Source organism: Camelus dromedarius, chromosome 9 (genome assembly GCF_036321535.1).
Source record: "Camelus dromedarius isolate mCamDro1 chromosome 9, mCamDro1.pat, whole genome shotgun sequence".
Lineage (NCBI taxonomy): Eukaryota > Metazoa > Chordata > Mammalia > Artiodactyla > Camelidae > Camelus > Camelus dromedarius.
The window spans coordinates 8,002,231-8,029,046 of NC_087444.1; positions in this window are offsets into that span (position 1 = coordinate 8,002,231).

Genomic DNA, 26,816 nt, shown 5'->3' on the forward strand with positions numbered 1-26,816 from the left:
AGCCTGTGAGAACCACAGCATCAAACTGAAGACCACTAGTCAAGCTACTGTCTCTACACAAGTAAGGAGGACAGTGGGAAGGCTACAGGTTGTGTGTTAGAAAATGCTCCACAATTTTACATCACCTTTGAAATTACAAAAATTGTTCATTGGTGCTACATGTTATTGAAATGTAACTTGAAAATGCATTGACCAGATGGTTGTCATAACTCCCTTCCTATCCTGTCAAGTAATTCAAGAATATTTTGTATAATCTACTGTTTTAAAACTTAGATAACAAGTTTTTTCTGGTTTTTTTTTTCTTCCAGCTTTACTTTTGTAACTGACTCTTTTCTGTCTTTTGTAATTCTGTTGAAATGTTCCTCTATGTATTTTAGAAATAGAAATGTTATCCTATTTAGGAATAGCTGAGCAGTTTTTATAAAACCCTATTATCTTTTTATCTCACCTTCCATTTTATTTGTTCTCCTTACTCCCCTTTTCCCTTTTCTTCATCTTTTTTTTCTCTCTCTCTCCTATTTTCTTTTATTCCTTGAAAGTACCTTATTCTTACCATAGCAACTATAGACATCACATGGCCTCACAGCAATTTCATAAATAAAAAGCTGAGCAGCTTCAGGTTCAATACCTACAAAATCTAAACCTCCTTGGACAAAACTTTGAAAGCAACCAGATTATCTGGTTCAGTATCTTTGCTTTTGCAAGAACTCTGAGTGATTTTGACTAAGTTCCATCAATACTGTAATTCCCAGATTTTGTATTAGAAATGTTATTTGTGTGAAGCAATTCCATTTTCTAATAATCTTTCATTATTCCCATTGTTCCTGTAGGAAAAAATCGCTTCAGCCAAAAACATTCTAAAACCGCTTTAGTGGTCAGGATTCTGTCAGGTAAATACTTCAACTGTTTGTTTATTTAAATCGTTAAAGCCCATGTATTCTGATCCTAACTTGTTGAACCAAAGTGATTTTTTTGTTGTTTCAACTAATACATATTTCAAGGCTTCTCACAACTGTGGGTTTTAACAGTTTTCTCTAAACTTTCAGACCACAGATACAGGAAAATCACCCCATGGTACTGTACACAGTCTTCCCTGTTGCTAAATAAAGTCAGGCTGTACAGTAGGGACACCAGGAGGAGACGTTCTTCCTTTGGTAGCTCACTTCACTCATTTCCCCTTCGGGCTGTAATAATTCCCATGGTGGAAAGGGGTGAGGGGAGTCAAGAAGGGTGAAAGGGGGTCAAAAGTACAACCTTCCAGTTATAAAATAATGAAGTCATGGGGATGTAACGTACAGCATGGTGACTATATTTATGTACTACGTATTTGAAAGTTGCTAAGAGAGTGGATTTATTTTTTGAGAGTAGATCTGAAAAGTTCTCATCACAAGAAAAAAAATGTGTTTAACTGTAAACGTTAACTAGATATGGTGGTGATCATTTCACAATATACACGACTATCAAATCATGTGATACATGTGAAACTAATATAATGTTATATGTCAATTATATCTCAATTAAAATTATTCTCAGTAATTTTTAAAAGTTATTGTATGGTGGGGAGAGGGGGAGAGGTGAGAACATTTCTCAGCAGAACTAATGTTGACCCTCCAAAAAAGGGAAAAGTTGTCAGTCAAGAGCTAGATGTGATTACAGAACAATTTGATGACAAACTGAAAAAAAAAAAAGAGATAATCAATAGAATCAGGAATTTCAAACTTAAATTCCCAAGTTGAATTTTGAGCTAGTTGAGACCTATTTAATTATGCACAATTTAAAAGTTAAAATACAGCTGAATCTTGATGAAAACAGGAATGTAAATAAAAAAACTTTTCTGTGCACTTTAAAAAAAAAAATACAGCTGAATCTTTATTTAGTTAAAAGTAGGACCTGATTACTTTCTAATCATCTTTCGTTAGTAATTTTTAGTGATATACATATTTCTTAAGCATATTATACTCAATCTTATCCTATCTAGAGTAAAATATACAGTTAAAGGGAAAAACAAACAAATCAATATTATTTGTAAAGACAGTGCATAGAGTTATGTGCTTAGAAATTATAAAAATAAGCTATGAGCATTCCTGATTTGTCTTACAAAATGGCTTAATTAACTCAATTTTCTACCCTTTCTTTCTTTCTGCAATTAGTCTATTTCTTGCACTATGATTGATTCATCTTCCAGTAAAGGATCACTCCTAATGATGGGAAGAGCAGTTGTCTGGGAGGTGACACAAGAGATACCGCTGTTAAGAAGGAAGGTAACGATGAGCTTTAACAACTGAGGCAGAGGGAAGCGGGTCAGTTAAGTGAAGCAAGCTGAAGTGAGCTGTTCTACGTGGTTCTGTTTTTCTTTTTTATTTTGGGGGAGAGGCAATTAGGTTTTCATTTATTTATCTTAAATGGAGGTACTGGGGATTGAACCCAGGACCTTGTGCATGCTAGGCACACACTCTGCCCCTGAGCTATACCCTCCCCCTTACGTGGTTCTGTTTTTCAAGTCCTGATGAAGACCCAACAAACAGGTAAAACATTTGTTCTCGCCAGTATTTATCCTGCAGTTGCCAAAAACCATGTCATCTATTTCTGTAACAACTGACAATTTCCTAGTCATTGCCAAATGTTGGAATATTATAAACAGTTATTTGAAAATTTCAACCACTGTAAACAAGAAAAGCCTAAGTTCTATGCTATTTAGAAAAAGGAACATGTTTAAGAAAGTTTTTTTACATGCTAGTTACAAATGCATACCCTGCTTAGAAAAATTCAAAGCCTCATTCAATACAACAGGTATGTACTCAACTTTTTTTAAAATCCTTTTTCACTATCAAATGGGCCTTCCCTGACCTATCGACCAGATTTCCTTATTATATTCTCATGGGACTCTGTGAAATCTCTTTGCAGCATTTAAATAGTTACAATTCTATATTAGTCATTATTCAATTGAAATATTTCTGCTAGATTGAATTTTCTACCTGAAAACAACATGGAGCCCAGTGCCTAGAACATAGTGATGGGGTTCAGGACACACTACCCCAAAATATGACACCTTAATATATTGTATATTTTTAATTTTTTGTTTCTAATGTATGGCCTTTATTTTGCAATTCTTTTGAGAATTATTATGGGGGTTTTGAGGTTTCCCCTAGTAGAAGAAAGTCCCATGAGCCTTGTTCACCCTTGTGTATTCCAGCCTCACATACAGCATATGCTCAATAAATCAATGACTAAATTTTGTTTTCTCAGGACTAACAAACAAGGAGCACCCACAACTGAGTTGAAATGACTTAACAGCTAAACAGACATTTCATTCTGTCTCCCAGGACCTGTAGCTCACAATCTGATATACATACAAAGCTGGTAAGCTTTCTAGCTCACATTGAACTTTTAGGAGTTCTTTATTAAAGAGGTACACTAAAAATTGGGATTTGGAAAATAGTGGGGTTTGGCCAGGCCTAAACCAGGCCTTTATAGTGAGTGGAGTGATGGAGAGGAGAGCGAGTGTGGTACGTCTGTTGAATGTGGGCAATACGATTTGTGTTGGGATAAATTATTATAAGATTGGGTACAGGATAAGGCCTTGAAAAGCAAACTAGAATAAGTACAAATCAGCTACTCCCACCAGAATGGCTAAAACAAAAAAGAGAAAAAACCAAGTATTAACAGGGACATGGAGTGGCTGAAACTCACACACTGCTGGTAGGAGTGTAAATTGGCACCACTGCTCTGGAAAACTATTTGGCATTACCTAATGGGCTTAAACGAACCAGCAGCTCCATTGCTGGTGTGTATCTAAAGTGGAATGCATTCATGTGTTCAACAGAAGACCTACACAAGAATGTCCAAAGAAACAATTTATGATAGCCCAAACTTGAAACTTCCCAAATGCTCATCCTCAGAAGAACAGATCAGCGCTGGTACAGAGGAGTCTACAACCATGAGAAGAACAAACTACAGCCAGAACTACTCTGAAGGAAAATCTCACAAATAGTGTTGAGTCAGACGCAGTGGAGTACATGCTAAGTGATTCCATTTACATAAATATGCAGATGAGCAAAACTAATGTATGCAATTGGAAGTCAGATAGTGGTTTTCCTTGTGGGGTGTGCAGTGTGCTTGGAAGAGGGCATAGAGAGGTTCTGGGCACTGGCAATGTTGTGTGCCTTGATTAGCTGCTATTTATATGTATAAGATCAGTTTACAGAAAATCCTTGAGCTCCACACACTTTGATTTGTGCACTGTTCTGTCTGTAGGTTAGAGTTCAAAAAAATGTCCCCCTAGCCCCGCCATCACTGCCTGTTTCAGAGCCCTGGTACTGTTTCAATAGTAATTAAACCGTATCTTGTGGTTTACTACCTCAGGTTTTAAAGATTCATTATCTGCTGTGTGAAGTAGTCTGCTTTTTAATTTAGTTAAATTTATCCTTTCAGAATTATGAGTCCGTTTTATCAGTCAACCTATGTACCCTAGTTATATAATTAGCTTAATTATTTTATAGTCTTCTAACACATCTCAAATCTTTTCATCTATAATCAGTTACCCGTTCTCTTTCTCTTCCCCCCTCTCTCCTCTCCCTCCTCCCCTCCCTCCATCTCCCCCACCCCCGACACACCCCTTTGCACAAAACTTCTAAAAAAAAAATTGACGCCTAAGTGCTTTATGCAGTGTTACATAGATTTTAAATGTAGGTTTCCTGACGCCCAGCTCAGCAGTCTTTTTCCTGTATCTCCGCGGCATGAGAAAAAAGCTGGGCGCTTCCCTGACAAAAAGGTCAGGGAATTCAAGAAAATTAGAAACCACATCAGCATGATATCAACGTTTACTTAAAGTATTTGACTGCTAAGAAACATAGTAATTCCTTTCGTGTTCTAAAGAGAACTCTTGAGTGAAAAAGCACCTAATCATTATTTCTGGAATGTGACCAAAAGCCACCTTTGAAAACTTGGGTACAATTAAACCTTTTTTTTTTTTTTAATTCTTAAACTTACGATTAATTTAAAAAAGAAGTCCCACCGAAGATCCAGTAACGTGGTAACCACCCGGGAGCACATCCCATCAAGATCCCATCAAGATCCCATCAAGGAGGGGCCTGCCTGCTGAGTGCTGAGCGCGCGTCGGCGGCTTAGCGAGCGCGAGCGAGCGCCACCTGGAGGGCAGTGCGCGCTCTGCTCTCCTCGCTGACTCACCCCTCTGCCCGCGCAGATGCGCTTGAGCAGGTGTCTTCCAGGTGCAGGAACCAACACTAACCTAACTCCGGACTTCACCAGCCGAAATCAGGGCATACATGTGTGCTCTAAATCTCGTAATAAATCTAACTTGATAGTAACCCTAATATAAATTATACTGTAAGTAAGATAGGGGCTTTTTTTTTTCTCTCGTAAATGAAACTTTGCTTTCCTTTTGGATCAATATTGACCATAATTATTTCTTCTCTGACTTGTTACCCCTTACATAAGCCTTTCCAAATATTCTGACTTCTCAATAGCCTTACGGGATTGAAGATGTTTCCAATTTAACCAATTCTAAAAGAAATGAGATGACTTTTTTTTTAACAAAGCACTCAATAAGAAACAGTACAATTATGAAATTCAGCTCTGAAATTTTGAATTCTTCACGTTGCCATTCTAGATGTCCTGATAATTTTTCCAGTTGTCATCAGTCTATCAGTAAGTTTATTTGCAGATCTTTATAGAAAAGAAATCCCTTATTGTGGTAATTTCTCAGTATATATGTATAGCAAATCATCACATTGTTCATCTTAAATTTAAACATCAATTATATCTGAATAAAGCTGGAAAAAACTAAAAGGAACCAAGGCCAAAACCCCAAAATTAAATACAGCTTATTTCAACAATAGATAAGGTTGAAGTTTTAATTCATGAGAAAATTGATGTTTGTTTGGTTGGTTTTTTTAACCAGTAAAGAGATGTTCATTCCGGTTTAGTAATAGTATGGAAGGGGAAAAAAAACACTTTTTCATAAAGCCTCTTCGAATAACAACAACTGCCATTAAGAGATGAGGTATTTCTATTGTTAAAAGGAAACAACATGCCCAAAATGGAGTCAGTTGTGTTAGACCCACGTCACCAAACCAACTTATTACCTAACCTAATTGCAGTCTCACCTTCCCAGAAGTGTAACCTTTAACCAGTCAACCTGGAATTACCTGGTCGGCACTAAAGGAAGTAATCCCTGTAGGCCCTCCCATTCCATTTAGGAGGGTGGCTGGGCCTGAAACAATGCATTCTTTGCTAATAATTTCCTTTTCTCACACCCCATCCTTTGTATTTGCTAGATGGGATGCCGCCCGCTTCATGAATCGTTTAATTGAGCCAGTCTTACATTTACTCAGTTGATTTTGTTGTTGAACACTATGCAGCCAATCTGGATCAGGAAGGTAATATTGTCCCCACTTTCAAATATTTCCCTGTAGATAGAGGTGGCTAGGGAATTGAGTAAGCAGAGAGGGGAGACACTTCCTGATTGCACAATATTAGTGGTTGGACAGGTTAAAAGGCAAGCTCTGTGTTCTCAGGACTCTAAAATGTCAGGAGTTTGATCATCTTTGTCAGTTTAATCTTTTCTCTTCACAAAGTAACTCAATCATTTCATTCTTTGTTCACAGCCAGTTTTGGAGGAAAGTCTCTCCTACTCAGAGACTTCCAGGTCACATGTGTATAGAGAATTTTTTAGAAACATGAGACATGACCTTTCCTAAAATATGCCAGTTTACTGTTAAGAAGAGAGATTCATAATCTTGGTCAATATCAAACAAGTTGTAAATGGTGAATTAAATTACTATCAATTTCTGTATTCGGTTTTAGAGGAAAAGAAAAAGATCCTCAATGTTGAAAGGGGTTTCTTTGTTTTCTCCTCAAAATAATCACAAATTGCTCAAGCGTCCTCTCTAGTCAAAGTTAGTGTTTTTTAATAAAGAAATCTCAGGTCTCACATGATTTTTATATTTATGACACAGAGATATATATGCAAAAGAAAACAGTTGTAAATATGGCTTATCATGCAGATAATCTCCTCCTCCTCCCATCTCTCCTTAAATGTGGGGACCTCAGGGCGTACTTATGGGGGAGGGGGAAGTTTCCCCTACCCTTCTTGAGTTCTTGTGGCTGAACTGTTAATAAAACTGATACAGGACAGATTAACAGGAGAAAAAGAACATTTTTAATTCATGCGCATGGAGGTCTCATAGAAATAAGACCTAAGAAGTGGTCAAAGCAGGCAGCTTTTATACTTTTTAGAAAAAGGAACAGTAAGTTTGTGAGGCGCATTTTAGGGCAGCCTGCCCTGGGCCCCACCAGTGCCCGCCTCTGAAACTCCCCGAAGTCTCACATGTTAGCAGCTGAGCTGCTGGCCGCAGAGAGTGTTAGCAGAGTCCTTTTCGCTGAACAAGTTTCTTAGTTCTGAGAACAGGTCAATTCCCGGAAATAATGATGTCTCATTTCAGGAGGCAGTGATGCAGACGGGCTCCCAAAGCTAATACTATGGTGCAAGGAATCAGGTATTTCATATTAGGTGTTTCTATGGAAACAAAAGGAAAAACAATGGTTAATGATTGGCGCAGACTGAAACCAATTTCTGAGCCCGGGGGCAGTCAGTCAAGAAGATTCCTAGATGTCTGGATCAAAGCTTCTTTTGTAATTTGCAAGGTCTCTGAAGATGTCATTGGGCATTCAGGTAAAGTTTCTGAATGGCTCCTACAGCAGTAGGCATGAGAATTGTTTCAATACGAGCTGTTGGGCAATTCCTCTGAAGTTTATATTGTCCTCTAGCTTCAGTTTGCAGGGATTCAGGAAAAGGGCAGTTTCATTTCTCAGTGATTCCACGTCAAAAGGTAGGAGAAAATTGGAAACATTAGCTCAGAGTTGCAGCCAGATATTGGAGGCGATGAGGAAAATTCAGGACCTAGTCAGGTTTCAGGTGAATAACAAAACCTCAAGGAAAAGTAATAGCACAAGAATCTAATATCCACAAGTGGCTATTATAGGTTCTATTGAAACATAATTTTTCCCCTTGACGTCACCCACATTTCTATCAAAGATAGCCAAATTAAAACTAATTTGTTTGCAAAATTGTACTGGACTCAATCACTAGTACTTCCATTAAAAAATAATAAATGTAGGTTTTATTAAAAAAAAAAAACGAGGTAGTAAACCACAAGATACAGTTTAATTACTATTGAAACAGTACCAGGGCTCTGAAACAGGCAGTGATGGCGGGGCTAGGGGGACATTTTATTGAACTCTAACCTACAGACAGAACAGTACACAAATCAAAGTGTGCAGCTCAAGGATTTTCTGTAAACTGATCTTATACATATAAATAGCAGCTAATCAAGGCACACAACATTGCCGGTGCCCAGAACCTCTCTATGCCCTCTTCCAAGCACACTGCACACCCCACAAGGAAAACCACTATCTGACTTCCAATTGCATACATTAGTTTTGCTCATCTGCATATTTATGTAAATGGAATCACTTAGCATGTACTCCACTGCGTCTGACTCAACACTATTTGTGAGATTTTCCTTCAGAGTAGTTCTGGCTGTAGTTTGTTCTTCTCATGGTTGTAGACTCCTCTGTACCAGCGCTGATCTGTTCTTCTGAGGATGAGCATTTGGGAAGTTTCAAGTTTGGGCTATCATAAATTGTTTCTTTGGACATTCTTGTGTAGGTCTTCTGTTGAACACATGAATGCATTCCACTTTAGATACACACCAGCAATGGAGCTGCTGGTTCGTATAAGCCCATTAGGTAATGCCAAATAGTTTTCCAGAGCAGTGGTGCCAATTTACACTCCTACAAGCAGTGTGTGAGAATTTCAGCCACTCCATGTCCCTGTCAATACTTGGTGTTTTCTCTTGAGTCAGGTTTCTCCATTAGTTCTGTCAACCTTCCCCGATGATTAAGGGTGATAGGGACAGTGATAATTATAAGATGCCGGAAAGGTTTTTGTTAAGGCTCCTGTGACTTGCCCAGTGAAGTGGATGCCTTGATCACTGGATAGTGTGGAAGATACACCCCAAGTGGGAAACATTTTTTGAACAGTTTCTTTGCCATTGTGTGCCATTTGCATCAGCCTTGCAGCAAGGGAAGGTTTAGCCTATGCAGAACACACATATAATAACAAGAACATTTTGAGAACCCATATTAAATGTCAGTTGAATGAAGTCCAGCTGCAGGTGCTCAAAGGGTCCAGAGGGAAGAGATCTGAGGCCTCTGAGGACAAAAATATTTTACCTACCCCCCCAACTGGGGTTATGGACCTGACAGGACAGACCTTGCTGGTAGACTGTTTTCACAATTTTATAGAAATCTTCCTGCCAATGTCTATTTACAACTGGAGCCCTCTTAAATGCACTATGTTAGGTGAAGGAATGCAAAACAGAACAAAACAAAAAAACAAAAAATGAGGTTTGTTAGGGAGCCAGAAGAACCAAGCAGCCGTCCCGGGTTTCCTATACCCTTGACTGTTGTGTAATTTACAGCTATTGTTCACCTATCTGAATTTCTCTGATTCAGGATCACACTGTGGCCGTGTTATGAGGACATCAGATGGCGAAAGTATGGCAATTAAGGATCAATTTTTTTTTTTTTTTTTTTTTTTTTTTGCAGAAGCAGAATAGATTGCACCTGTATGTGCCAAAACCTTTACCGGTTCTGCTGTAGCTACCTTTGCGTGAAAGTCAAAGCATTTTGCTGATACCTGGGTGCAGTCCTTTTAGCGTGAGCCTGAATTTTGATGGCAGACAACATTTTATGCCCTCGTATAAGACTTCCAGGAATTCCACATAATTTGTGGAACATTTATATTATGTACCTGTACAGACACAATGTAAAGAAGGCTTAACATTAGTTTTTGACAATGTTCCCCGTGGAATTTAACGTATCAAATATGCCTAATTAGTCTCATACCTCTTTTTATAAGGAGAGAGAACAAATCTTTGAGATATTTCAGGGGCCCTCTGAAATATATCTCAGAGTTAGTTCTAAGTCAAAAAGAATCATTTAGTATTTGATTTGAGGGAAGTTTGTCCAAAATATCCAAAAGGTTTGTAAAACAGTCAAATAGATCACTGTGAAACAAGGCTTATTCATACATTGAACCAAAATAACAGGTAAAGACTTCATAGGCAAATATAGAAGGTTATAATATTCTAAGCAAAGTGTATCTATTTTAATATTGAGAGGACTAGGTTTACTTTAGTAATCAAAGGCCTAATAAAGACAAGATAAAACATAAGTGATTATTTTGACAAGACATAAGATCTTTTTTTTTCTCCCTCTAGACAAATTACCTAAAGGTAAAGAAAAATCTTTTATAATCTCTTATTATCGAGTGGACCAATAGGAAAAAAAAAATCAACTTTGTTCTTTTAACAGAGAGAACAAAATTCCAACTTTGCTCTAGTTTATTTTATTTTATTTTTTATTGAAGTATAGTTAATTTACAATATTGTGTTAGTTTTAAGCATATAACAAAATGATTCAGTAATACATACATTTTTTTTTCAGATTCTTCTTCATTGTAAATTATTACAAGATAATGAATATAGTTCCCTGTGCTCTACAGGAGGTCCTTGTTGTTTGTCTATTTTATATATAGTAGTTTGTATCTGTGTATCCCAAACTCCTCATTTATCCTTCCGCTATCCCTTTCCCCTTTGGTAACCATAGTTTGTTTTCTATGTCTGTGATTCTATTTCTGGTTTGTAAATGAGTTTATTTGTATCATTTCTGTTTAGATTCCATATGTAAGTGATGTCATATATTTGCCTTTCTCTGTCTGACTTAGTTCACTTAATATAATAATCTCTAGGTTCATCCATATTGCTGAAAATGGCATTATTTCATTCTTTTTTTACAGCTGAGTAATATTCCATTGTGTATGTGTGTGTATATATGTGTATGTGTGTGTGTATATGTGTATGTGTGTGTGTATATGTGTATGTGTGTGTGTTTGTATGCATATATATATGTATATCACATCTTCTTTATCCAGTCATCTGTTAATGGACATTTAGGCTGCTTCCATGTCTTGGCTATTGTAAATAGTGCTGCTGTGAACATTGGAATGCATGTATCTTTTTGAGTTATAGTTTGCTCCAGATATACACCCAGGAGTCAGATTGCTGGATCATATGGCAACTCTGTTTTTAGTTTCTTTTTTTTTTTTTTCATTTTTAATTTTTTTTAATGAAGTACAGCCAATTACAATGTGTCAGTCTCTGGTGTACTATTTTTAGTTTCTTAAGGAACCTCTATACTGTTCTCCATAGTGGCTGCACCTGCACCAGTTTACTTTTAATGTTAAAACTCATTTACTTAATTAAATTCATCCCAGTCTTATTCAGTGCTGAGCACACATAAAAGTCCTTTCTAAAGATTCCTTTTTTCACAAATCTTTTACAGCTTTTTATGACCATTTTAGTTTGTGCCTTATTTTCCTTCCCATTTTGAGTTAACCATCCCTAACCATACAGAGTGTTTAGGGCAAAATCACTTTCTATTTCCTCAACAAAAACATCTCCATACCTTATACCTTTTCTTACTCAAAAACACATCCTATTTCTATTATTATGTCTAGTGGTTTTAACCACGTATATTAATTAGAATTCTTAATCCTTTGAAATCTTAATTTTTTAGTGAAAATAAAGAAGTAAACAATTGTGAACTATATTGACATTTTGTGGCTTGGCAAACTTACAAACACATTTTATAATATCTAGAAACATGTGCTACTTCATAGTACAACCTTTCAATTAAGCACAAGATATATTTACTAACATAATTAGTCTCTGTAATAAGAGGTCAAAAGTAGGTAAACTAGACTTGTTTGGCAATTAATGTTTTAGTATTTGATCTTATTTGGAAATGATCTAGACATTCAATGAGTTCTCATCATTTAACTTGGCAAAACTCAAGGGGTATAAATTACCAAAGAGATTTAGGGAACTACTTAAGTAGATGTATCATAAAACAATTTCGTTAAAAGTTCACCAGAAAGCTCTTATCTCAATCACATCAATTTAATTCATTGGTTCTTAATAATCATATTTAGATTACTCATGAAAATTTCATTAGACATTAAAGCAATTAGTCATTATCAAGTTTTTTTTTTCTTCTGACAAATTTTGCAACAGAAACAAACATTAGCCCATTTAACCAGTAAATCCAGGTAGAAAAAAAGTTGTTTATATGCATTATATTTATTGCTAATTCTCAAGATATGCCTGTATTAATTAAACTAACAAACTTAAAATTAGCTTTTATTCACTAAAGACTATCCTAGATCATGGAAGCTTGGAAAACCATCTGGGTTGGTTTTTATTATTTAAGACTTTTAATATAAGTGCTTGATTGTTTAAGTCAATTAAATAGGGTTCTTTTACAAATTAATTTGGCAATACCCTCCAGAGACAGAAGGAGGTACAAATAGACATGCAGACAGACTCAACCAGAGAGCTCAGAGTTTTCATTTTAAAACTTCAGTCATGAATCAGGTACAACGCAAAACGCACTCGTTTATAAATAACAGTTGGAATCACTTAGATTTTTCCTTCAGATAAATAAAATCTTTTATTTGTGGAGAAGAATTTTAAGATCTATATTTGCTCTTGACAAGCAATTTTAAGGATGCTATTTGGGCAAGAGAGATCTTTTAGGAGTTTGTGTTTAAAAGGCCTCTTTCCCGTTTCTTTTTTTAGTTTCAGGTTTTAACAAGTGAGCTAATCTGGGCTCACTCTCAAGTGATGTGGGCTGTTTACTCTTCAAAGACAGGATAAGATTTACAAGGAACAGAGAAAGTGTAACTTTCCTCTTAGGACTTTTGAAGTGTATTTGTCTATTTTCGTAAGTCTTAGTGTAATTATTATTAATTTTTTTTCTTAAGTACAGGACAATTTTGCTTCAATATCCTGATCTTTTATAATATCTACAAACATTTTGAAAGAAATAGACAAGGCCTTAGGACTGGTAAAGTTAGGCCCTGACTTGTTTCCATTGAAACAAGTCTAGGTTTTGTAGAGATTTGCAAGACAAAGACTGTTGTTTCTATTCGTCCTTGAATATCAGACTCCAGCTGATTTATTTCCTGATTATTTGTGGGGAGGCCTGGAGAACTGCTGAGGAGAGGCAGTTTTTAAGAGGAGTTTATGCAGGATTTTTAAGTCTAATTTTTGTTCTTTCATCTTAATAAGGGATTCTCTAAGGCTAGTCACTTTTTTTCCCTTTCAATTTGACCCTCCCCTAAGTACCAATATGACAGCTGTTAACGATGAGAGCTTTCACAAAAAGTTTTCCTTTTAAACAGAGCCAGTTTAAAGGATGCATTGCCAGCCATTGACAGGTAGGATCCTATGTTAATTTCAAACATCGACTCAAACCAGTAAGCTTTTTTTTTTTCAATGGCTTAACCAAAGATGCAAGAGACATCTCACAAGAGAATATGTAGCCCTCACCATGGAGAGAAAGCTCACTCCTAGAGACAGCCTAAGAAAGTAAAAGTCCTTCATTGCTACAGGCAATAAGAATGGTGCAGAGAAAACTGTGTGTCCAGTGTCCCACAAAAATGTGGGGCACCTCCAGCTCTAAACCCACTATTAATGGCACAAAGCAGGAGCTGCTGGAATGAGACTTGATGGTGTAAGTGCCAATCTGATTCCAAAAGCCCAAGAACCAAGAGCTCAGAAGATGGATGTTTCAGCTCAAGAAGAAAGAGTGAATTCACCCTTCCTCCACTTTTTGTTCTCTTTGGCCCCCACCCAGCCTACCCAGTGTGGGAAGGGCTCTCTGCTTTACTGTTCACCTATTTAAATGCTAATCTCCTCTGGAAACACCCTCACACACATGCAGAAGTAATGTTTTCCCAGCTATCTGAGCACACCTTAGCCCAACCAAACTGACACATAAAATTAACCATCACAGCTAGTTTCAGGGTGAAAAATGTTCTAATTTCAGCTAACCAGTCATGAGACAAAGAACAAGAAGTAGTAGGAGGTTCTGTTTGGCCTTCTCAACAGGTTCACACAAAAGGAGGAAGGTACAGTTTGGCTTTGTCACAGGTAAATAGTGACAGTTATCCTCAAGGCTTACATGAGTTGTGAGAGTGAACAGGAGAGCGTGTGCTCTAGAGTGCAAGCTCGTACCTCTTCATTCTTTGATCAGAGAGGAAAGCTTCCCTTTGCTTCTGAACTGGAAAAAAAAAAAAGTGAAGAGTGAGTTTTATCTAAGTCATATGAGGAAGGAGTAGGCGCTTTTCTTTGTAGTAAGCACTTTCCTGGAACACAAAATGTTGGTGGCCGGGTGGGGGATTTCTTAACTGTGCCCTTCTTCAAGAACACAGGGCTCAAGTTGAGCACTGTCACTCTTTTGTTCAAGATGAATGAATATCATTTTTGCCAAACAACTCAAAGGTGAGAATAAACCTTCTGAGTGCTGCCAAGCAGAGTCCAAAAGTAACCCCTTAAGATCTCCCTTTGGCACTGTTTCTACAATATCAGTCGAACCATTTATGGAGATGTGTTAGAAGAGGTCAGTTGTTTTAGATTCCTGGACTTCAGATACCTTAAAAGAGGAATGCCTGAAATGAAAACAGGAAATACTGATATGAAAGTGTATACTAAAGTCAATAGCCTCAAGAACTGAGAGTAACCGGTTGAATGGATTCCATGAAGTTGGTGTCACACTGGTCATTGAGTTCCTTGAAACTAAGACGTTGATGCTCTCGGCGATGTTACCTCTCATGTAAGGGCATGCATGGCTCAGTATCTTGCCAAGCTTCCTTACTGGCCCAGACAGTGGCTTGTCCAAGGAAAAATCCAACCCGTGCATGGCCTGCTATGGTGATGAGTCCTGAGTCCTTCAAGGTTTGTATGAAGTGATTGGGCTTTAGCTCACAGAGCGTCTTCAGATCCTGGGGAAAAGGCCAGTACAGCATACAAAAGTGATCTAGGTGGTCAGATTTTAGTTTCTGAATGTGGGAGGGATGGAATTTGGAAAACTTAGTTTAGAGGGTTGTAGTCAGATATTGAAGAATTTTGGAAGAATTGAACATTTGGTAACTGTTAGTAATTTGTGCCAAGGAACTGGATCCAGTCCAAATTATAGGCTGGTACCTAATCTAGTTTTTCCACAGGGAGGAAGGAAGTCACTTAAACCTCTACCAGAGAAGATGGAGTTTGCATATTCATCGATTACCTGTAATTTACTGAGTAAGTGTGCAAATAGCACAAAGACAATGAACAGGGCTAGAGTTCGATAACTTGGGACTAGACTCAGAGGAGTGTGCCATAGTTTTCCATTAAAACATAAAATTTCTCTCTATAATCACTCCCCTTTTAATCAAAAATAATTTCAAAGATTGGTATTTATGCAAAACTGGTATTTATTACAGAGTACCTCTTAAGTTTGCTTTGCTGAAAGTTTAATAAAAATGTCACATTGGATTTTTAAAAGCATCTTAAGCCAAGAACTCACCATCAGATTTCATCTGTAGTGTCTATAAATTTGAGTAAATTCCTCTCTTGTCAAATTCCCTGAAATATCCTAAAGTTCCTAGGCCTGCCAGGAAGTAACCTTCATTACTTACCCTGTAAACCAGATAACAGTCCAGTGTTCCTAAGCTTTTTGTCAGCATTCGTGCCACAAATGTTTAGTTTAGTTCCTTAAGAGTATCTGGTCATATCTGATTAAATGAGCGTTATTCTCAATTATGACATTCCAAGCAAGGCCTTGGTTGCATAACCAATGTTTTCACTTAAGTCTTGTTAACAGAAAGGACAAACTGTTATTAAAATTGTGAAAATAGCTATATTGCCATGAAAATAAGAATATTCAGTAAGAGTTTTTGAATTCTGGAGTTTCTGAATTTCTCTCTGGATGAGAGAAAACTATAAATGTTTCATTTCTGTTTATAAAAGCAGCATTTACTAAATTATTATGAGTTATAGATAGCTCAAGAGAAAAGAGAAAGGGGTTCCTTATTTCTAGAAAATATAACGTGAATATCAACAATATTCTAAACAAAATCCACAATCATCCCTTGTATATATATATTTATTCTATACTTAGATTTAATACTAATACTCAGAAGATATAGCTGTTTTTATTAAACCAACATTAATCTAGTCTCATTTGCCAAAGAATTACTACATAATGTGAACTTGAATTCCTAGGCAATTTGCATTAATGAATATGTATGTATATATCTACATATATACATATGCAATAGAATTATTAGAGGATTAATTTCTTTAATTTCTGGAATTTCATAATTATATAAGGCCTACTTTTCTCTAAATCATTCCAAATAGCACTCTTTTAAGAAATTTTATAATCTAGTACTACCACGAAGGAAAGAAAAATTACACTCACAGACATATAAACATACATACAGACCCAAATAGAGTTTATGGCTTCAATTTTAAAATTTCAGCCAACTTTGCATTTCAGCCAAGTAGAAAGAAAAGAGGGGTTCTCTTCCCATTAGGTACAAATTCTTAATTGATTTGAATTTAAAATAGACGAAAAAGAGTAATAAGCCAGATTCCCTGCTATCTTTCACCCACAGAGACAAGATTTCTATTAACCATTTAGGATATTTACAGAGTTCATCCAAATTTCAGACCATAAAACTGAAAGAAGCCAGCGCCAGAAATCAAGCCAGTACTCAAAAAAGAATAAAAAGCAAATCCTTGCTGTGCCACTGATGGACAGGAGTCAGGAACACAGGAACAAGAGCTGGGCTTGCCGCGGCATCTCTGGATCATGAGTCAGGAGTGGAGCACAAAGGACTTGCGGAGTTCTCCTTGCCTGGGTGGCGTAAAAGGGACTGCAGGAGAGGTCTAGTCCTGCCTGACTCACGGCACCACACTGTCGAAGCCAAAAACTGGACAAGTAAGGATACTGACTTTATTCAGGCTCTTGGGGAGAGCAGATCACAGTATCTCAGTGAGTGGCTTTGCCTCAGAGTTTCAAGGGAAATGCTGTGGTCTGAATGTTTGTGTCCCCACCAAATTCACATTGAAATCCTAATGTCCGATGTGATGGCATGAGGTGGGGCCTTTGGGAAATGCCTGGGTCATGAGGGTGGAGCTCTCATGAATGGGATTAGTGCCCTTATAAAAGAGACCCCACAGAGCTCCCTAGCCCCTTCTGCCATGTGAGGATACAGGCAGAAGGTGCCATCTGTGAATCCAAAAGCAGGTTCTCACCAGACACCTAATCTGCCAGCACCTTGATCTTACACTTCCCAGCCTCCAGAGCTGTGAGAAATAAATTTCTTTTGTTTATAAGCCACTCAGTCTGGGACATTTTGTCATAGCAGCCTGAACTGACTAAGAAGGCTCAAGGTTGCAGGTGGAATGATTTACAGTTGGTGCTGTTTTGCAAGCAGGGGAAGTCTCAGTTGGTTAGCTGAACAGGAAATGTTCTCCTCTGTGGAGAGCTAATTCCAGGTAGACAAACAGTTCTAATCTCAGCTCCATCATGAGACAGAGACTGGAAGTTGAACATTCTGTGTCTGCCCAGTTCAGAAGATTCATGTGAAAGGAACTTGTCACAGATAAACAATGGAGTCATCTGTGAGTCTTATGAGAATCATGAGAAAGTTAGAAAATCTTATTTCAGTTGTACTTGGAAAAGTTGTTCTCTGCAGTAAGCCATTTCTCAGACCATGAAAGGGTGGAGGAGTTTGGGAAAACAAAGGGTTGGGGTATTTCTTAAGCATTCCTCTTTTTCAGTCTCAAGTAAAGTTTAACATTGACACTAGTAACGTGACCTAATTATGTGTGTGACACCAGGGGCAGAGATCATCAGGGCCATCTTAGAATTCTGCTTATCACAGGAGTGATTCAAGAAGCTGAGAAAGTTGCCTAATAACTTTGGTTATTTCTTTGCCATATGTGTGTGAGGGGGAAGGCTGGCTAGAAGAGATCTGTGAAGATTTGAAATGACTACTGTGAATAATAGAAACAGTCAACTGAAGATACTTAAGATCACCTTGAGGTAGACATATTAATACTGAAGACCATACATTTGCAATCCACTAATGCACTCTAAATCTAATCCACTAAGTTATGTGGTTGTGTAGTGTTCTCCAGGAAATCTTTGACAGATGTGTCAACTGAGTGAGTGGAAAAGGAGATCAGTGGACTGATCCAAGTTAGAGTAATTCTGAGTGAATGAAATGAAAGTACAAAAAGATATGGCAATGGCAGGAAGAGGATAAGGACACTGTGGGTCAAAGCTAGATAAAGAAGGAGGGAAGGAAGGAAGAGGGAGGGAGGAAAGAAGAGGGAGGGAGGAAGGAAAGAAGAAGGAAGGAAGGAAGAGGGAAGGAGGGAGGAAGGAAGGAAGGAAGGAAACAGAACAAGGTAAATGGAGGAACAAAGTGACTAAAACTCCCGAGGAGTTCAAATAAATAGGTATAGTGGGAGTAAAGTCACAACACAGCTGAAATGAAAGGAAGTTCGGGATAAATACTCGACTGTTGGGGTTTATTATTTAGAGATAGAGCATCATGGTGATGAAGTCCAAAATGGAGTCATGGGTACAGGTGGCTAAAGCACATTAAAGAAACAGACTGTGAATCACGTGGTAATGCTCCTGAGAAGTGTGGAAACGTGGCGAGCAGGTGTCAGGGGAAAGCAGGGCATACGGTGGGAGAGTAAGAATGGCAAAGGAGATTTTTTTCCCTGTCAGTGAGGGAACAATGTTTTAAAAGTAGTAGTGAGGAGCCAGAAAAATGGCAACACAAACTTACAGATCTGGAGCAGCTGTTTAATTGAGTGAGTGGCCTTCCTAGCACAGGACTTAAGGAAGAAGAATGTCAGTACCTTGTTGACATAAATATTTCTCAAATACCTTCTACCTCCCTAATAAAAAAGAATGGTACTTATATTTTTGTGGAATGCCAATTTGCTGAAAAATACCATCAAAATAACCTGCTGCCAAGACAAAGTTGAATTTACAGTTTATAGCTTACGGTGGGAAAGGAATATATAGAGAGAGACTACAATTCATTTTTTTTAAGTGTGTCCAATTCTATTAGTTTTAACACATGCATAGAACTGTTGAACCATTACTGTAATCAGGATACGGAATACCTCCATCACCCCCAAAATTCCCTTACGCCGCTCCTTTAGAGTCAGTCAGAATGTCTCCTCGCCTCTAATCCCTGACAACACCTAACCCCTGGATGTCATACAATAGAACTGCACATTGTGCTGAGGCAGTCATTCAGAAACGTTTGGGGCATTTCCAGGTTTGGGCAACTATGAATAATGTTGCTCTATACATTCATTGATAGGATTTTGTGTGAATTTAAGTTTTCAATTATTCTGAGTAAATAGCTACCTAGGAGCAGGATTGCTGGGTCATACAAGTGTATTTAACTTTATAAGAAATTGCAAAACTGTTTTCCGGAGTAACTGTATGACATTGTGTTCCCACCAACAGTGTGTGATAATTCGTTGCTTCATGTCCTTGTTAGCACTTGTTATTGTCAATTTTTTGTTGGCTTGTTTGTTTAGCCATTCTATTAGATATGTAACGTTATCTTATTGTGATTTTAATTTGCATTTCCCTAATGGCTAATGATGGTAACCACCTTTTCCTGTGCTTACTTGCCATCTGTATATCTTTTAGAAAGTGTCCTTTCAAATCCTTTTTCCATTTGTTAAATTGGGCTTTTTCTTATTATTGAATTTTGAGAGCTCTTTGTACATTTTTTTTTTGAGAATTCTGGGTACACTTCCTTTGTCCAATTTTAAAATATTGTCCAGCAGTCTACAATTTGTATTTTTTTGTTCTGCAAAAGACACATATCTATGGGATTGCCTTTTTGAGTTGTCTCCTCTCCAAAATTTCCACAACATTCTCTGGCTCCCAGGGTTTCTTCTCCTGGCTCTCTGGCCAGAATGCCTGGCTTTCAGCCCTCTTGTGCTATCAGATACTTCCCACAATTGGATCTGCCTTCAAGGCACATCAGCAAGCTCAGATGCTGACGCAGCCAGGGCCCTCAGCCACTGCCCAGACAGAGCGCAGCTTTGGAACTGGAGCCCTGCACAGCCAATAGAGGAAAACAAAACCAGGATATTTCCCCATTCTCTCTGTTCTTCAGGGGACCCTTTTCTCATTCCACTTATCTGAGAAAGAGATTTTCTTTTGCCTGTGCTCTTCACAATATTCCAGAATCTGGGTTCCCTTGAGACTAAGCCAGGAAATAATAAAGGGGGAAAAAAATTGGAAATTCACCATTTTGTTGGTCTTATTTTTGAGTTTCGATTTCTCACCCAGTTTGTCTGCTACTATTTACTTTTGAGCATCCTCGATTAGTTTCTTTATGTATTCTGTCCAGGATTTGTGTTGTGGTCGTTGGGAGAAATAAGATAGAGTACGCTTATGCCATTTAACTAGTGATAGAACCAGTACTTTTTATAATAATTCAGGAAATTTTGCTGTGTTGGTGTGACGTATTGAGATATACTTCTACACGTTTTACGTTAGGTTGGCTGTGTTGCTTTAAATATATTTGTAGAATTTTCCTAGCTTCAAAGTAACGTCTTTTGCGTTAACAAGCACTTTCATTTTCACAGGTCTTGTTATAAACTGCTTAGTCTTTTTACAAATTAGAGCAATGCTCAAAGTCACGTGAATAGACATCCGCTCTGCAAGATACCATGGAACTCAGCTTGTGATACAAGCAGCTTGTGATAACAGAACAAGCAAAAATGATTATCCTTTACTCAATTTAAAGTAGCTGAATTTAGCCCTACATTTACAAAGAGTTGTTTTGTAACATGAAGTTTAACCACATGTTCTCACATAACCACATTATCTCACAACTGTGACTGGTAGGAAATCATTGTCTTCAGTTGCTGTGAAGAGCACGTAGATGTCTTTAATTTGGATGATGTTATATACATTTTATCATCCTCTTCTTAATTACCATTGGTTCTTCCATCTCCTACATTGTGTACTTGTTGTAGAGTTCGTTTTATTAAACACTTCTAGTTGGTTAAAATCACATATACTAGATATAAATTTATATGCATTTTTGTCTGGCTTTATATGAAAAGTACCACAAACTTTACATAAAACCAACTTGCATTGACTATTTCTCCTCATTTGCTGACTATAAAAAAAAAGAGAAAAGCTAAAAATTAAAAACCCTATCCATATTCTTAGATTCTCTTTCAATTGTTAGCTTCTCCTACAAGTATTTGGGCACTTCCCTACTGGTCTTCAGGCCAGTCTGGGTACTTGATTAGTAGCTGAATCTCTTGGATTCTCTGTAGTAATGATGCCCAGCTATTGACATCAAGCAGTTAGCCAAACCTCTCTCTCAAGGAATGACACTGTAAAAATAGGCTAGCTTAAAAAGCAAGGATAAAAGGACTGGTGAGATAGGACAGTTTTTGCCTTATCAATCTTACTGATTTTTTTTTTCTCGAAAAATCAGCTTTTGGTTTTGTAGATTTTCTCTATTGATTTCTTGTTTTCAATTTCATTGGTTTCTGCTCTAAATATTTCTTTTCTTCTGCTCATTTTGAATTTGTGCTTTCATTTAAAAAATGATAAACAAGGATAAGAAATAGCAACAGTCAAAAACTAGTGGAAGAAACAAAACTATTTTTAGGTTGTTATTCAAGTAAGTCAACCATGCTTTGAAAAATTACAAACATGAAAGTCATATTAATCTAGAATAGCAAATTTGACTTACAGTTGAAAAAATAACTTGAGAATAAAGTAAGAAAATAATTATTGGGATAAATGTTTTGAGTTCCCCCTTAATATTTTGGATACCTCATCATTCATGTAGCATATAAGTTTTTTTTCCAAAGTTTTCCAGTGTTGTTTCTGTCCTAAAAGCCTTTATACAAGGGTCCTTCCTCACAGAAAGTTTTTGCAGGTGTCTCAGAAGACACCTATGATCTTTTTCTAAGAATCACTGATCTCCTTTTTGTTTGTTTGTACTTGGTTGTACTGTGTGTCTGTGCTCACCTAGATATAAAAGACCCGATTGGAAAAATATGTATATGTATTAAATATATTATAAGACATAATACAGATGAATGGGATCACCATCTTAAAAAAAAAAAGCAAGGGTAATCTTCATGACCTTGGATTGTGCAATAAGTGTTTAATATACAGAATATATATAATATATTATATATACATAATATATAATATATATTATGTATGTATTTATATATATATATATATATAACCCTACAATTCAACAACAAAAACCCAAACAAGCCAATTCAAGAATGGGCAAAGCACTTCAATAGACATTTCTCTAAAGAATATATACAGATGGTGATTAAGTATACAAAAAGATGCTCAAAATCATCAGTCACTAGGGAAATGCAAATCAAAGCTATGAGATACCCCTTGTTACCTAGCAGGATGGCTATAACAAATAATGGAAAATAATGTGTGTTGATGAGGATGTGGAGAAACTGGAATCCTTGTACACTGCTGGTAGACTGTAAAATGGCACAGACATTTTGGTAAACAGTTTGGCAGTCCCTCAGAAAGCATAGCATTACCATATAACCCAGCAATTCCACTGGGTATATATCCAAAAAAATTGAAAACAGCAACTCAGATACTTGTACCTGAATGTTCACAGTACCTTACTCACAATAGCTAAAAGGTAGAAATAACCCAATGGTTATTGGATGAATGTATAAATAAAATAAAAAGGACTAAGTTCTGACACATGCTACAACATGGATGAATCTTAAAAACATTATGTTAAATGAAATCAGCCAAATAAAAATGAACAAATATTATATGATAACATTATGAAGTCTTTGAACAGGCAGATTATAGGGAGTTATTGAAGAACAAAAACAAAAATAAGAAGAGGAAGACCAACAGAAATATACACCTGATACTGGTCCAGGGCAAGGTGTTGTCAGGTCCTGCCCCCACCCTGGATACAGGAAATAGTTATTGAATTAGAGGCCCATTCTGCTCTCTACGTGGGCCTGCCCACTCCGGGTTTCCTCCTTTTCGATTATCTTCCTTAGCCGTATCTGAAGCGGGCATTGGAGAGTATGCAGTCTTCGGAAACTAAGCAGTGTTCTCAACTCATTTCCTATCTATAGAAGACTGGGGGCCAAAGAGGCACTTTAAGTCCTCTCGGGGCTCTTGGTTTCTTTGGCAGCATAATTATCTCATAAATATAACTGGCTTCTATTTGATTCCAGTGAGCTTCAACTGCCAGTAGCCATACCCACAGTCCTTTTCTTGCTACATCTCCAGTTTATCTGTTTACTTGATTCCAGGCACCTTGTACCCATCAAGCTTTTTGGGAGAGCAACACCTCTGTTCCCTTCTTCCTGAGCCATTTCATCCAGTTGAAAGGATTCACTGGGTGACATTTCAAACCGTTTAGAGATTATAAAGATGGGTATGACAGAAATATGCTTGACTTTATTCTTGCCTAAAGGTCTAGTTCTAATAGCCTTATTAAATTTTTAAAAGCCTACTCAATTGTATAGTTTACCAACTGGGAATGAAAAGCCTATTCACTTTTGTAACTTACCAACTGAGATAAAAAGCATTTGCCACTCCCAACCCTGAAAGTTATTGAATTTCCCTGTCTTCTTTCTTTCCATTTCTGCTTATAAATTAATCAATTATTTTTTGAGTACCTCTCTTTTGTGAAGCATCTTGTTAAATGCAGCAAACACTAACCAATATATACTATTAACATTTGTTTTCTAGTTTCTAGTTTCTTCTCCCAGAGCTACAAGCTTACTAGTTCCATTATTTACCTTCCAAGTTATGTGGGTGACAGTGTAATCAAATATTCCAATGCATAACATAGTCATTCTTCCAGCTTATAAAATCAGCTTACTTAACCCCTACGCCAATTCTACAAAACTAAGGTTTTTGTTAAAATAGCTCTGGCCATCAATTTCCGTATCAATTGATATATGCTAGGTTTTGTCAAAATCTTAATGACATATAGTAACAAAGATTTATTTGTTGTTTATGCTGAATGACTATTGCTAGGGTCTTCCCTATACACCTCTGCACTCTTGGTAGGATACAGGCCTATGGAGTCATGGCTGAAGGATTAATAAAATGGCCACATTAAGGCTAACAGATTGCTTGTTCTTGTGGTTGCCCTTAAAACAGTCAACTGACCTGACTGACCCTGACCGGTTGCTACTCACAGTTCCAGGTCCATTGTCAAAATAAAGCTATTGATCTTACTGTTTCCACTTTATTCCAGTCATCAAAAGCTATAATCATCCTAGGTCTCTGAGTCGATCTCCAAGGAGAAGGTCACAGAACTGTAACCTTAAAAGGTAAGCTAAATACTGAAAAGACCACACTTTGAGTGCTTATGAGATTAAGAGATCAAAGAAGTGACAACTGCTGGCCTCTATAGAATTGGTTGCCTGGAGGCATCATGACACCATCTGAGTCTTCTGAAGAGAATATGATTCTGTTGATTGTTATTGATGCTTTATTGTTTGAGCCATGGCTGTATAACCACCCCACCCCATCCCCAAGGTGGGTTCACAGTTTTGAAGGCACAGCCTGCTGTGAGTCCCCTTTGCCTGGCAAAGTAATAAAGCTGACTCTTTTCTTCTAAGCTCCAAGACCTGGTCTCTGAGTTATCTGGCTCGTCAGGGACGGGGCCGATCTTTCTGCAACATGATCACAAGAGAAAGAGAGTTCCAAAGTACCACAGAATAGCAATTCACTGCTATGGCCCTTGATGACACGCATAATCTGCTTACAACTGATTGACCATGTCTGGAGGAAGAACTTTTCCTCCACCCTTCTAGGTTCTTCTGGCTGGTCCAAGAATTAAAATTGACATGAGACAGATTAAAAGAAGAAAATCAAACAAAAGTTTAATAACATGTATGTGTGGGGAGAGCCCCAGGAAAACTGAGTAACTCATTAAAATGGCTGAAATCCTCACCTGAAATATCATCTTCAGCTAAAAACAAGAGAAGGTGTTGGGGATAGTGGTTTGAAATTTCAAAGGGGAGAAAAGTAATTGATCTGGAGATGGAGAAGCAGCTGTTTGGTAAACAAATGTTGCTGGACCATGCAGACCCAATGGGGCACCGAGAGGAATTTTCACAAACAGACTTTGCTAGGTTGCTCCCTTCTACACACCTGGTTCATACTACAGTTATCTGTGGTGATGGCTGCCTTCCTGGAACTGGTCCTCTGTCTACATTCTTTAGGCAGCAAGGGGGAAGGTCGAAGTTTATTCCTGAGTCTTTTGGGCCCTGATTGTTTTTAGCTTGAAATAATCCACATGCCGAAGAGAAATTTTTGATGGTAAATTTTGTTCTTCTACAGCCAGAACTAGTCACGTGGTCCCCATTCAAGCACAAGAGAGCCAGGAAATACAATCTACCATGTGACCTGAAGGTGGAGAGCAGGAAGTACTTGGTGAACCGCATAATCCAACTGCATATGAACTGTATAATCAAATGTACTCTAGGACTGGTGAGCAGAGGCCCAGCTTCACTAGTTGCAACCCCTCATCCATTCTTAGACTTAAGAGGCCCCTGACCAGCTTTAACAGCACAAGTACATACCAGGCACCTTTCTCCCAGACTTCCACAAAAGGAGTCTGTGGTTATTTTGTCAGGTAACTATACCAGGTAAAGGAGAATTCCTCAGACTTCCATTTACAATTGACCCTGACTCTGATACAAAGCCAAATCTTGATGCCCAGACCACCAAGTTCATCTACCAATAGGAGTCTTAAAAGGACATCAGGTGATAACTGAAGCTTTGACCAGAACCCACAAGCTCCACAGGGCAGCAATCATCCAGGGTAATTTCCCTGGTTTCTAAATGTATAGATAGAGCAAATGGCACCACTTCCATTAAACCACGCCCCCCATCTCCTCCCCAGAAAAAAGTAAGTCTGCTATAGTAAGAAGAGCCAATCAGAAGTCCCTCCTGTGTAAAGATGGAAATAAAACACAAGTTCCTTCCAAACCTTTCAGTTAGCTGTCCTATGGAGTAATCAACATTACAGATCTATCTCCAAGCGAAAGAATCGCATGACTATTGGGCTGTTGATGATGTGAAAGTGACTTCATTCCACTTTCAGAGGTAAATGATGGAAAAGCAGATAATCTTTGGCTATGCTTTACAGCTTTTTTGACATACAGGTTCTTTGCTCTGAAGAACTAACAAGAACAAGCCAGATTCAGCTAATTTGATAGCTTGAGAGAAAAACTGGTTTTTCCTGATCGTGAGCTTTAATTTCAATTCTACAGTTTTAAGAATTATTATAGCATAGGAGCATAGTATAACTGACACCTGGAAACACAAGGTTTAATTTCCTAAGCACTGAAAATTTTTGTATTTTAATTGTTTTGGAAAGAAATTCTTTAAAATACATATCTCACCGTCGCCCTTGCTCTCTTTCTTTCTTATTTGTTGTCTTTTCATCAGGAATAGGAATAGGTACTGTGAATGATATATACAGGGAAACTCAGAGCAGTTCAGTGTTATCAGAGTATAAATTGTAAAGCTAGGAGAGGCTATGAAAGTGTTAACTTGCTTTCGGTCATCAGCTTTGGGATTCACATCTTTCCATTAGTTGTGGGTCTCATATTTTTGGGCCTCTATTTTCATTGTTGTGTTTATTTGCCTAAAGTTTTGGCCATTTTCTAAAATGCCAAAGTACATGTTACTGTTTCATAATTGTAAGTGCTTCCACTCTTCTTTTTTCTTGTTTTAAATATTTCTGAACACACTAAAAGCTCTTTTCTTCTAAAACAAAATGTGTTTAT